The 11,682-nt window shown below is 42.1% G+C and overlaps 1 pseudogene; it reads left to right on the forward strand.

The window, feature by feature from the left end:
- Window positions 1-3,230: 3,230 nt before the first annotated feature.
- On the forward strand, window positions 3,231-11,609 carry LOC133055064 (histo-blood group ABO system transferase 2-like; annotated as a pseudogene).
- Window positions 11,610-11,682: the final 73 nt, after the last annotated feature.

Genomic DNA, 11,682 nt, shown 5'->3' on the forward strand with positions numbered 1-11,682 from the left:
CTCCCATAATGCATGTATTGTTCCACTTGATGGTATCTTTTAAGTCCCTTAGGCAATTCTTTTCTTCACTGTTTTTTCTTTTTGTTTCCCTGACTTGATAATTTCAAATGACTTATTTCAAGTTCACACATTCCTTCTTCTGCTTTATCAAGTTTGCAGTTGAACTTCCCTAGTGCATTTTTCATTGTAGTTATTGTATTTTTCAGCTCCAGAATTACTGATTGTTCTTTTTTAGAGTTTCTTTTTGTTGATATTCTTATTTTTTCATGCATGATTTTTCTGATGTCATTTAATTTTCTGTGTTCTCTTTTCATTCATTGAGCACCTTTAAGTGGTTATTTTAAATTCTTTGTCAGGTAATTCAAGGGTTTGTATTTTCTTTGTATGCTTTGTGACCTTCTGTTGAAATTTGGGCAATGAAAAAACTGTCATCTCTCCCAATCTTTTTGAACCCAGTAGTCAAACTCATAGAAACAAAATATAGAATGGTGCTATCCAGGGACCAGAAGGAGGGAGAAATCAGGAATTGTTGTTCAATGGATAGAATTTTGGTTTTATATGATGAAAAAGTTATAGAGATCTGTTTCACAATAGTTTGAACAGACTTAACATTACCAAACAGTACACTTACAAGTAGTTAATATGGGAAATTTTACATTACATGTTTTTTACCACAAAAAATAAATTAAAAGCTATATCAGACATCATACTTGATGGTAAAATGTTAACATTCCTTTTGAAATCAGAAACAAAGTAAGCTGTTGGCATCACTGTTTATAGTCAATATTATAATAGCTCAGTGAGATAAAAAATGAAATTACTCTGGGAAGAAAACTAGTGTTAGTCACAAAGTTATGCTTATCTACAGTGAAAACATAAAAGTATTGAATACTGAATTTGGATTTCAGCACTATGATTATCTGGTTACCTTGAATATCATTCCCATTGAAAACCATTAATTTAGTTTAACTACTGGTTTAGCTAATAATTTAGATTCTCCATGTTTTGAGTACATCACTGAGTTTGCAAAAAGATAAGATGTATAGGAAGGAAGCCAAAATCTAAAGAAAGCAGGAACTCACAGAGGTAAGATGACTTCTTCCAAGGAGGAATTTGTCAAGCTTCAGGGAAACTGACCTTTAGTTTGCATTGACTAATGGGGTATGGGCAACACCAGACATCTTAGGGCCTCATCAAGGTAGAGAATCCAACAACATAAAAATCTAATAAAATTCTAATCCCAGCATGCAATACCCTTAACCTAAGAATAAAATAAGAGACAAAAAAACTCCCCAATCTTTTCTGTTTCACAAGTAATAATAAGTGTAGTGAAAAACATTTCCCTTGAAATTCAATTGGTAGGACTTCAGATGAATTTGGAATCTGAATATAAATTAACTGAGAGGAACACCCCCCCCAAAAAAAAATAATAATAAAACCTCAAGCTAAGAATTTGTTTTAAGATGATGCTGGTTTTGGAAGCCTGACAGAAGCATATGTATAAAATCTGGAAGAAATCTCTCAATCCAGCCTCCAAAGAAATGTACAAGAATTACCAAGGAATTCTCCAATGACAGGAGCTCAGAAAAACTTAAAACACAAAACACAGAATGAAATAAGGCACCATGAACAAGAATCAGCAGAAGAAAAGGGAAAAAATCAGGTCCCTAAATACTTCAGATATTGGCATTTTCATTTAAAATAATTATATTTAATGTGTAAGGTGGCAGGGCATTGTTCCCATTCCTTAGATAGGATTCAGAGGGATTCAGAGGAAAGTGACTGTAATATGTACACCGGCACATGGTGAGTTAGCCAAGCCTGTCTCCCCAGCAATGGGCAGTGGGAGCAGATTCTGCTGACCAGCATCTGTATGACTTTAGCATACACTTTAACACACTGAACCTCAGTTTCCTTATCTATAATGCTAGGGCTTACTCTCATCTCTCAAGGCTGCTAGGAGGCTGAAATATGGTAGATAATGCTTGTGACTGTAGATCGTGGTCTACAGAAATGCACAGACACTCAAGCTGCTGAGTTGTCTTCCGCCCAATGCATGAGACCACCACCTAGTTCAGAGGTGAAACAGCATCCTGAGGGCATTCAAACCCGGTCCCTGTCAAAAATCACAGGAGGAGATTGTACCCCACTGTACCTCATACCCCTCCAGAATGCCAGCTCTCCAGTTCAAGGAATAAGCTCTCTCCTAATGAACTGCAAGTCTGTATTGCTGGAATCCTCCAGTCAGATATGTGGACATAGCTAAGACTACTTCTTTTCAGTCAAGTGGTTTCCTTGGGATGCCTGCAAGTATGGCTCCATTAACACAAAAGCACTTCAGTACATTTTATTCTTCAGAAAGGAGGTTAGTAAACCTGGGAAACTGAGAGGGTAACAGGCAGGAAGGCCAGGGGTTTCCAACGTAGGAAATAGTCTGCAAGTGTCAGACATTTTTTATCTCTCTCTTAAGTGGCAGGAGGAAACAAACTAGTGGCATATATATATATATTTTCCCTTCTCTATACAAATTTAAAAAGAGATTCCTCTTAAAATTCTGTGTTGCCATAATGACACTTGGTTCCACCTGAACTTAACTATTCTCAAACCTTGAGCTAACCAATGCATTTTTCTCATGGAAATGTTTGTCTTAAGCTATGTTAATGTACTATGCATTTACCCCAGACTCTGTCTTCAAGTTAATTCGCCTAAAGGCTCAGAACTGACTTGACAAACCAGTATGTTATACATTGTTCTCTTAATCTATGTTCAGTTCAGTTCAATTCAGTTCAGTTGCTCAGTCATGTCCAACTCTTTGCGACCCCATGAATCGCAGCACGCCATGCCTCCCTGTCCATTACAAACTCCCGGAGTTTACTCAGACTCATGTCCATCGAGTCGGTGATGCCATCCAGCCATCTCACCTCTGTCGTCCTCTTCTCCTCCTGCCCCCAATCCCTCCCAGCATTAGGGTCTTTTCCAATGAGTCAACTCTTCGCATGAGGTGGCCAAAGTATTAGAGTTTCAGCTTCAACATCAGTCCTTCCAATGAATACCCAGGACTGATTTCCTTCAGGATGGACTGGTTGGATCTCCTTGCAGTCCAAGGGACTCTCAAGAGTCTTCTCCAACACCACACTTCAAAAGCATCAATTTTTCAGTGCTCAGCTTTCTTCACAGTCCAACTCTCACATCCATACATGACCACTGGAAAAACCATAGCCTTGACTAGACGGACCTTTGTTGGCAAAGTAATGTCTCTGCTTTTTAATATGCTATCTAGGTTGGCCATAGCTTTCCTTCCAAGGAGTAAGTGTCTTTTAATTTCATGGCTGCAATTACTATATATTTGTATGGGAATCTGCCTTTCTTCAAGATTCATGTCAATCGTTTTATGGCCAGGATGACCCACCTGGTGCCAAGATTATCTCAAAATGCATCTTAATGTCAAGACGCACCAGGGTGAGGGACCTGGTGCCATTCTCTGAGTTTTGAGACATTTCCTTCCTTTAATTAACTGCTAGTAGCTATATAACATCCAGCTAAAGACTAGTGGGGGGGGGAGGGGGTATTCTTTCTGCCCCCTTCTGATGTCTATGTCAGAAGCTTTATCTATCTCATTTGTACTTTAATAAAACTTTATTACACAAAAACTCTAAGCAATCAAGCCTCGTTTCTGCCCGCCCCCCCTCCCCACCCCGGATTGAATTCTTCTCCTCCGGAGGCCAGGAATCCCAGCATCTTTTTGTGGTTCAACAACAACCTTTCAAAGCCTCAAGGGATAAAAGAAACAAGCCACACTGCACCCTCTTTGAAACTTCCTAGGGAGGGCCCTCCAGTCAGGAGTGCTCATCAGGAATCTGCTACGTCTTTATGCACAGCAAAGCAAAAGTCACCATCTATATCATAAGGAGATGACTCCATTAAAAGACACTAATCAGAACACTCTTCCTCCCAACATGCTCAGAACTCTACTGAGAAGACTTCATAACCCCCGGGCAACTCCCATCTCCAGCCAGCTACTTCTCTTTTTAAATTTTATTAATTATTTATTTTTGGCTGCACTAAGTCTTCATTTGCTGAGCCTGGGCTTTCTCTAGTTGCATCAAGTGGGGGCTACTCTCTATTTGGGGCACACAGGCTTCTCCTTGTGGTGGCATCTCTTGTTGTGGAGGACAGTCTCTAGGCAATGTGGGCTTCAATAGTTGAGGAGCTTGGGCTCAGTTGCCACGTGGCATGAGGAGTCTTCCTGGACCAGGGACTGAACCAATATCCTCTTCACTGGAAGGTGGATTGCTAACCACCGGACAACCAGGGAAGTCCCAGCCACCCACTTCTTTTTTTGTTGTTGTTGTTGTTTTTTAGATTTTGTTTGATTACTCTTTTTTTTTTTTTGCTTCTCAATTTTTTTTTCATTTATTTTTATTAGTTGGAGGCTAATTACTTCACAACATTGAAGTGGGTTTTGTCATACATTGACATGAATCAGTCATGGAGTTACATGTATTCTCCATCCCGATCCCCCCTCCCACCTCCCTCTCCACCCGATTCCTCTGGGTCTTCCCAGTGTACCAGGCCTGAGCACTTGTCTCATGCATCCCACCTGGGCTGGTGATCTGTTTCACCCTAGATAATATACATGTTTCAATGCTGTTCTCTTGAAACATCCCACCCTCGCCTTCTCCCACAGAGTCCAAAAGTCTGTTCTGTACATCTGTGTCTCTTTTTCTGTTTTGCATATAGGGTTAACATTACCATCTTTCTAAATTCCATATATATGTGTTAGTATGCTGTAATGTTCTTTATCTTTCTGGCTTACTTCACTCTGTATAATGGGCTCCAGTTTCATCCATCTCATTAGAACTGATTCAAATGAATTCTTTTTAACGGCTGAGTAATATTCCATGGTGTATATGTACCACAGCTTCCTTATCCATTCGTCTGCTGATGGGCATCTAGGTTGCTTCCATGTCCTGGCTATTATAAACAGTGCTGCGATGAACATTGGGGTGCACGTGTCTCTTTCAGTTCTGGTTTCCTCGGTGTGTATGCCCAGAAGTGGTATTGCTGGGTCATATGGCAGTTCTATTTCCAGTTTTTTAAGAAATCTCCACACTGTTCCCCATAGTGCCAGCCACCCACTTCTGAAGAAAGGTGGGAGCAAGGTATCACAGAACAATACAGGAGCACCAGCCCATTCCATGGTCAGGTGGCAGGTACTCCTCACTGGCCTTGAGACCATTTTTTTTTTTTTTTTACCTGTGGTTGGTCCCACAGTGTGGTAAGAGGGGTCGTGTGTCTGAAGCTTCATTTTCTGGGAGGTACATATTTGGAGCTGCCTAGGATATCAGAGGGAGGAGGTGTGTGAAATGGTAATGTACAGAGCCCTGAGTTAGCATGGAGCACTGTCTCAGCCTCTCTTCACTGTCTTCAGGCCTTAGTCTGAGGGACAGCTGCATACAAAGCCTAAGGAAGAAAACCAAAAGAACTCGACAAAAACAAAACAGACAAAAACAAAGCAAACAAAAACTCCCTCAATAAAGGAAACCTCAGAGAAGGCACAAATGAGTCAGAGGGTGAGAATGTAGGATATTTTGGAGTCCAGCTGCTTTGTATTCATGGACCAAGACCCACCTCCCTGAGCCTATTTCTCCATCAGTACAATGAGGATAATGTAGCATCTATCCCCTAGACTTGAAAGGATTGAACAAGATAATGTGCATCAAGTTTAGTAGTCTAATCCTAACATGAGTGGAAGGTAGGTATAAAAAAAAAGGTAAATACTCAATGGATTTTAAGTAATTATAAAGGGGATAAAGGAAAACCATCCTTGATCTATAGGTCTTCTTTCCTCTCCACCTGAATCATGGGTTCTAAGTCAGGCCTCCCAAAGGCTGGCCCATGTTAGCCTGTGTAGATGTGATCGTGAAGACAGTCTGATCTTGACTTAATAGACTTTAGGAAACCCGGTGATTAGCTCATTGACAGTAAGTGTCAATGGTAAGCCAGTGCACAAGACCTGACCCCCTGGCCAGGCACTCTGGTGGCTACTGTTCTGCCCCACTTTCATCACAATCTCTGTCCTTGACCTACTCAGTGAACTGCCTTGAGCCAGTGCCCCGAATCTGCTCCACATGCCCAGACTTCTCTCCTACACACAGGTTGTTAAGTTCCAGCAGTCTGTAGACTAATTCCTGCCACCTGGTTACTCTGACAGCACCTCAGACAGAAACTGAGTCTATAGAGGCCCTGCCAGGATCCCATCTTTCTCCACAGGGCACCCCCAAAAAATGCCCTTGGGTCAAGGTGTCCCCTTGCACTGGTGTCAGGCCTCAGGGGAGACTGCACTGCTGGAGTAGTGAGCAGGGAGTGGGGGCCGTTCAGTCTCACCCTGCCATGGGGAGAACATTGAGGGTGGAAGGTCAGGAGAGATGAGTGCCCCCATATCATGGAGAAGACAAGAGGTGACATTCTTCTGTCATGCAGGCATGGCCCAGGTACTACAAATACTGGCTGGGACACAAAAATGCTGCTTGCTTCATCGAGTGAACTTTCTTCTAACAATTTTCATCATAGCCTTTCTTGGCTATTGTTACCTGAACCCCAGAAACCAGAAACTGGAAAACATCCCAACTGAGGCAAATGTAACTATTAAAGAACACTGCACCCCACAAAGTGTAAAATTATCAAGGATGGTATATCCCCCACCAGATGTGCTTGTACCACCTAGGAAAGATGTCCTTCTTGTGACCCCCTGGCTGACTCCCATCATCTGGAATGGGACTTTCAGCACTGACATCGTGAATGAGCAGTTCTGGCTTCAGAACATCACCATTGGATTAACTGTGTTTGTTGTAAAAAAAAGACATTTTCCACCTGAAGCTGTTCCTGGAGATGGCTGAGATGTACTTTATGGTGGGACACAGGGTGAACTACTATATCTTCACTGATCGACCAGACTATGTTCCTCGCATTCCCCTTCAGAAAGGACGGCAGATGGTCATATTCAAGGTCCAGAGGTATGCCCACTGGCAGATTTCCATTCACTGCATGGAGGTGATCAGCAATTTTATTGAGCAGCGCTTCCACCAGGAGGTGGATTACCTTGTGTGTGCAAATGTGGATATGAAGTTTAGTGATGATGTGGGTGTGGAGATCATCTCCTCCTTGTTCAGCACCCTCCATCCTGGCTTCTATGGATTGACTCGGAAATACTTTGAATATGAACACCAGCCTCAGTCACAGGCCCATATTCCTGAAGATAAGGGGGAATTTTATTATATAGGGGCCTTATTTGGGGGGTCCATGCCCAAGGTTTACAGACTTGCCAAGGCCTGCCATGAGGCGATGATGGTTGACCAGGCCAATCACATTGAGGCCACACAAAATGATGAGAGCCACCTGAACAAATACCTGCTTTACCACAAACCCCCCAAGATCCTTTCCCCTGAGTACATGTGGGATAGTCAAATATTCAATTATTTGGAGCCAAATCAGGTACAGAATTTGGTCCATGCTGTACATCGGTATCAGAGAAGGCAATGGCAACCCACTCCAGTACTCTTGCCTGAAAATACCATGGATAGAGGAGCCTGGTAGGCTGCAGTCCATGGGATCGCTGAGTTGGGCACAACTGAGCGACTTCACTTTCACTTTTCACTTTCATGCATTGGAGAAGGAAATGGCAACCCACTCCAGTGTTCTTGCCTGGAGAATCCCAGGGACGGGGTAGCCTGGTGAGCTGCCGTCTATGGGGTCGCACAGAGTCCGACACGACTGAAGAGACTTAGCAGCAGCTGCTGCAGTATATCGGTATAGATTTAGGGTCATGAAGAAGAAAAACTGATGAGCAAAGCTTCCAGGAATGGCTCAGAGAGGGGCCATGCTCAGCTAGCCTGAGTCTTCCTCTTGGCATGCCATCCTTCATTAAAACCAGTTTTAGCAGAAAAAATGCTTCCTTTTACTGTCTGGTTGAAGCCTAGCACCACCTCCCCAAGTATATTCAGGCCCAGAGCCATCCCATCCCCCTCCCTCCCACCACCAATAACCATTTGGCTGGCATGGTTCCTGGGTTAAGGTAAGTTCCTAGAGCTGCCCCCACCTTTAGCTTCTCACAGTGTACTCCTAACACCCTTCAGAAAGGAGGAGGCAGGCAATCTCAGTCTATCCTGCCAAACAAGGGATCAGAGATGACATCTTCTCCAGAACAAGGAAGGTGGCCCCAGGCACACAGTCTCCTGTTTGCTGTGACAGAGAGGCTCACAGGACTTGCCTCAGCCTCGGTCAAGCAGATGCAAAAAAGTCTTCAGCTTTAAGCCAAATTCCTTCCTCTTCTGGGCTTCCCTGTGACTCAGACAGTAAAGAATCTACCTGCATTGCGGGAGACCTGGGTTTGACCCCTAGGTTGGGAAGATCCCCTGGAGAAGGGAATGGCAACCCACTCCATATTTTTGCCTGGAGAATCCATGGACAGAGAAACCTGGGAGGCTACATTCCATGGGGTCGCAAAGAGTTGGATACAACTGAGCGACTAACACTTCTCAGAAGTCGAAAATAAGTTGTAGTGTGAGGTAGGAGGAGAACACAATGCAAAAATCAAGGTCCTCTTTCTTGGCACTTGGCAACCTATGTGTTTTACCACCAGAAAACTTTAATTCCAACAATCAGTGATTTCACAGTTTAGTCCAAATAATAAAATACCATCACAGTACTATCCTAAAGTAAAAGTGTTAGTCATTCATCATGCCCAGGCTCTGCTTTGGTGTGGATGTAGGCACTTGACATATATTTGATGACCAGATACCTCTGCCCCAGACTTGCCCCAGACCTTGCCCCAGAGAAGGACAGTAGAGACCCAATAAGTAGCTTTTTTAGCATGCTTTGGCTGCCTGACCTCCCTCATTCCTATTTGCTGAATTCAGTTCTCTAGCTTTCCAGGGATTCTGATAGGTTTTCAATAAGTTATCTTTCTACTTTAAATTGGCAGGCATATGTTTCTTTGCTTGCAATTCTAAATCTCAAATAACAGATGTAGAGAATATGCCTCAACAATAGCTAAGTAGAATAGGCCCAGTTTTGTCTGTCAGGAAGTGCTTGGCTTTTTTCACACTAAATAGGGCTACAAAATTTAAAATACATATTGTAAAGCAGTGAATTAATTTTCCATTTTAACAGTATAGCAATAGAAAAATAAATCCAAAGTAGACAGAACTAAAGTAATGATAAGAGAAAATATACAGTAGAGAAAAATTAACACCAAAAAAATTGACTTTTAAAAGATTAACAAAATTGACAAACTTCTAGAAAGACTGACCAGGAAATAAAAGGAGAAAACTGAAATTATCACTATCAGGTATAAGTGGAGGCATCACTATGGATTGGACAGTCACTCTAGGAATAACAAGTGACTATGAGCATTTTTCCATGAAGAAAATTTCACTTTTGTAGGGTTTTCCCATGAATTCTATTACAAAATTAAGATATTTTTCCAATGTTACACAAACTCTGAAAATGGAAGAGATTTCTCCTAACTTATTCAATGAAGACAGCATTACCATAAAACAAAAACATAATACAGAAATGTAAAAATTAATATTTCTCAGGAACATAGGCATAAAATCTTCAATGAAATTTAGGAAATCAAATCCAACCAAATACAAGAGGGTGATCTAACATGACCAGCCCTTTGGATGGGGTTTGTCTCAGGAATCAAGGTTGGTTTAACATTCAAAAACCAGTCAATGTAATTCACCATATTAGGAGAATAAAGGGGAAGAGGCCATATGATTATTTCAAATGTTTGTGCAGAGTAATACCAACCCCTATCAAAAAAATCTCTCAGCCAGAGAGACATTGGAGGAATTTCCTTTATGTGATGAAGCAAATATACAAAGAACTCAGCTAACAGTGTACTGAACACTTTTCCCTTAAGATCTGGGACCTGGAAAGCATGTCCATTGTTCTCCATCAGTATCTGATATTTTACTAGATGTCAGAAAAAAACATAAAGGTAATAAAATACAGATTAAAAAAATTTTAAAAACTCTCTTTATTCACAGAAGTCATGAATGTGTATGTAGAAAATCATGAGAAATCTACAAAGATACTACCAGAAGTACAGAGTGATTTTAACAAGTTTCCAGCATACAAAAATCAATATATAAACCAATTCTATATTCTCTATGCTACCAGTAAACAACTGAAAGCTAAAACTTAAAAGATACCATTTACAGTAGCATTTTTAAGACCTCATAAAGAACTAAAGTACAAATTAGCAAACACTGTACAAGACCCATGCACTCAAAACTATTAATACAAAACAGGGGTTGGCAAATTTTTGCTCTAAAGGACCAAACAGGAATTATTATAGGCTTTGCAGTTTATGTATGGTCTCTGTTGCATATTCCTCTGTTTTACTTTGTTTTCACAATGTTTTTAAAATGTTAATACCATTTTAAGCTCATTGGGACAACAAAACATGCTGTGGATCAAATTTGACCAACAAGCTGGAATTTATGGAACCCTGCTACAAAATATTATGAAAGAAATTTTTTTCAAAAGACCTAAATATAGGGAGAGACTTCCCTGGTGGTCCAGTGGCTAAGATTCCATGCTCCCAATGCAGGGGGCCTGGTTTCGATCCCGGGTTGGGGAATTAAGGTCCCACATGCCACAACTAAGACCCTGTGCAGCAAAATAAGTGTTTTAAAAGACCTAAGTATAGGGAAAGTTATACCATACTCTTGTGGACTAGAAAAGCTAGTTAAGTTATTCATCTCAGTTCATCATACACTGAAAGCTAGTGTATGGAATCATAAATTATAATAGTGACTGGTTCCCTCGGGGCATGAAGGCTTGTAGGTGGCCAGGGTGGATCCACCACCCACTTGGTGTGCCCGGGGTCCATGCACATGGGAGAAGATCTCTCACAGTTGTGAAGTTTGCTGCCAGGCTCATATAAAAGACAACTTCATCATGCGGATGTGTTGCCAACTGACAGTAACTATCCTACATCTCCTGGGAGACTGGAGCTCATTGTGGCCAATGGCTGACATATGAGGTGAGCCCAAGAAGACTTTGTCATAGGCAGTGACAGTGTTCATTACAGGGTACATTAAGTATCAAAAATGGAAATATATGATGCGTTCCTGCAGAGGAGGTACCATAGGCTGGTGGTTAAGTTTGTGAGCTCTGGAATCAGCCTGAGCTCAAATTCTAGCTGAGCTACTAACTACCTGTGTGACTTTCGAAACAGCCTAAGGCTTAAATGCTGTTTTACCAAATTTGTAAAACTAAGAGAAACTGCCTGCCAGGAGATAATGTGTTGTGCAACAGCCACATCTCTGCGTGAGAAACCTTCACAGTCCAGCTGGTGAGGCGCATGGATCTTGCCTCTCCAGGGTGGCCACAGAAAAGGCACACCTGACTCCAGGAGCTGGAGTGGAGCTGAAGTGGCCTCTAGAGGAGGCAGTATTCGGAGCCTTGACCTACCATCACAGAGGGGGCAGGCGGGGTTGCAGGAGTTAACTGGGGGCATCCGAAAGGAAGAGGCTGGGGTAAATTCACCACCCCCCGCCCCCCCACCACATGTCTCAGCATGTGCCCTGCTGTAGCCGTCCCACGATGTCTGGATTCACAGTAACTACATGAGACAAGGCTAGGGCTGAGCATCCCGCCCTCCCACCC

The sequence above is a fragment of the Dama dama genome, chromosome 4 (genome assembly GCF_033118175.1).
Source record: "Dama dama isolate Ldn47 chromosome 4, ASM3311817v1, whole genome shotgun sequence".
Taxonomy (NCBI): domain Eukaryota; kingdom Metazoa; phylum Chordata; class Mammalia; order Artiodactyla; family Cervidae; genus Dama; species Dama dama.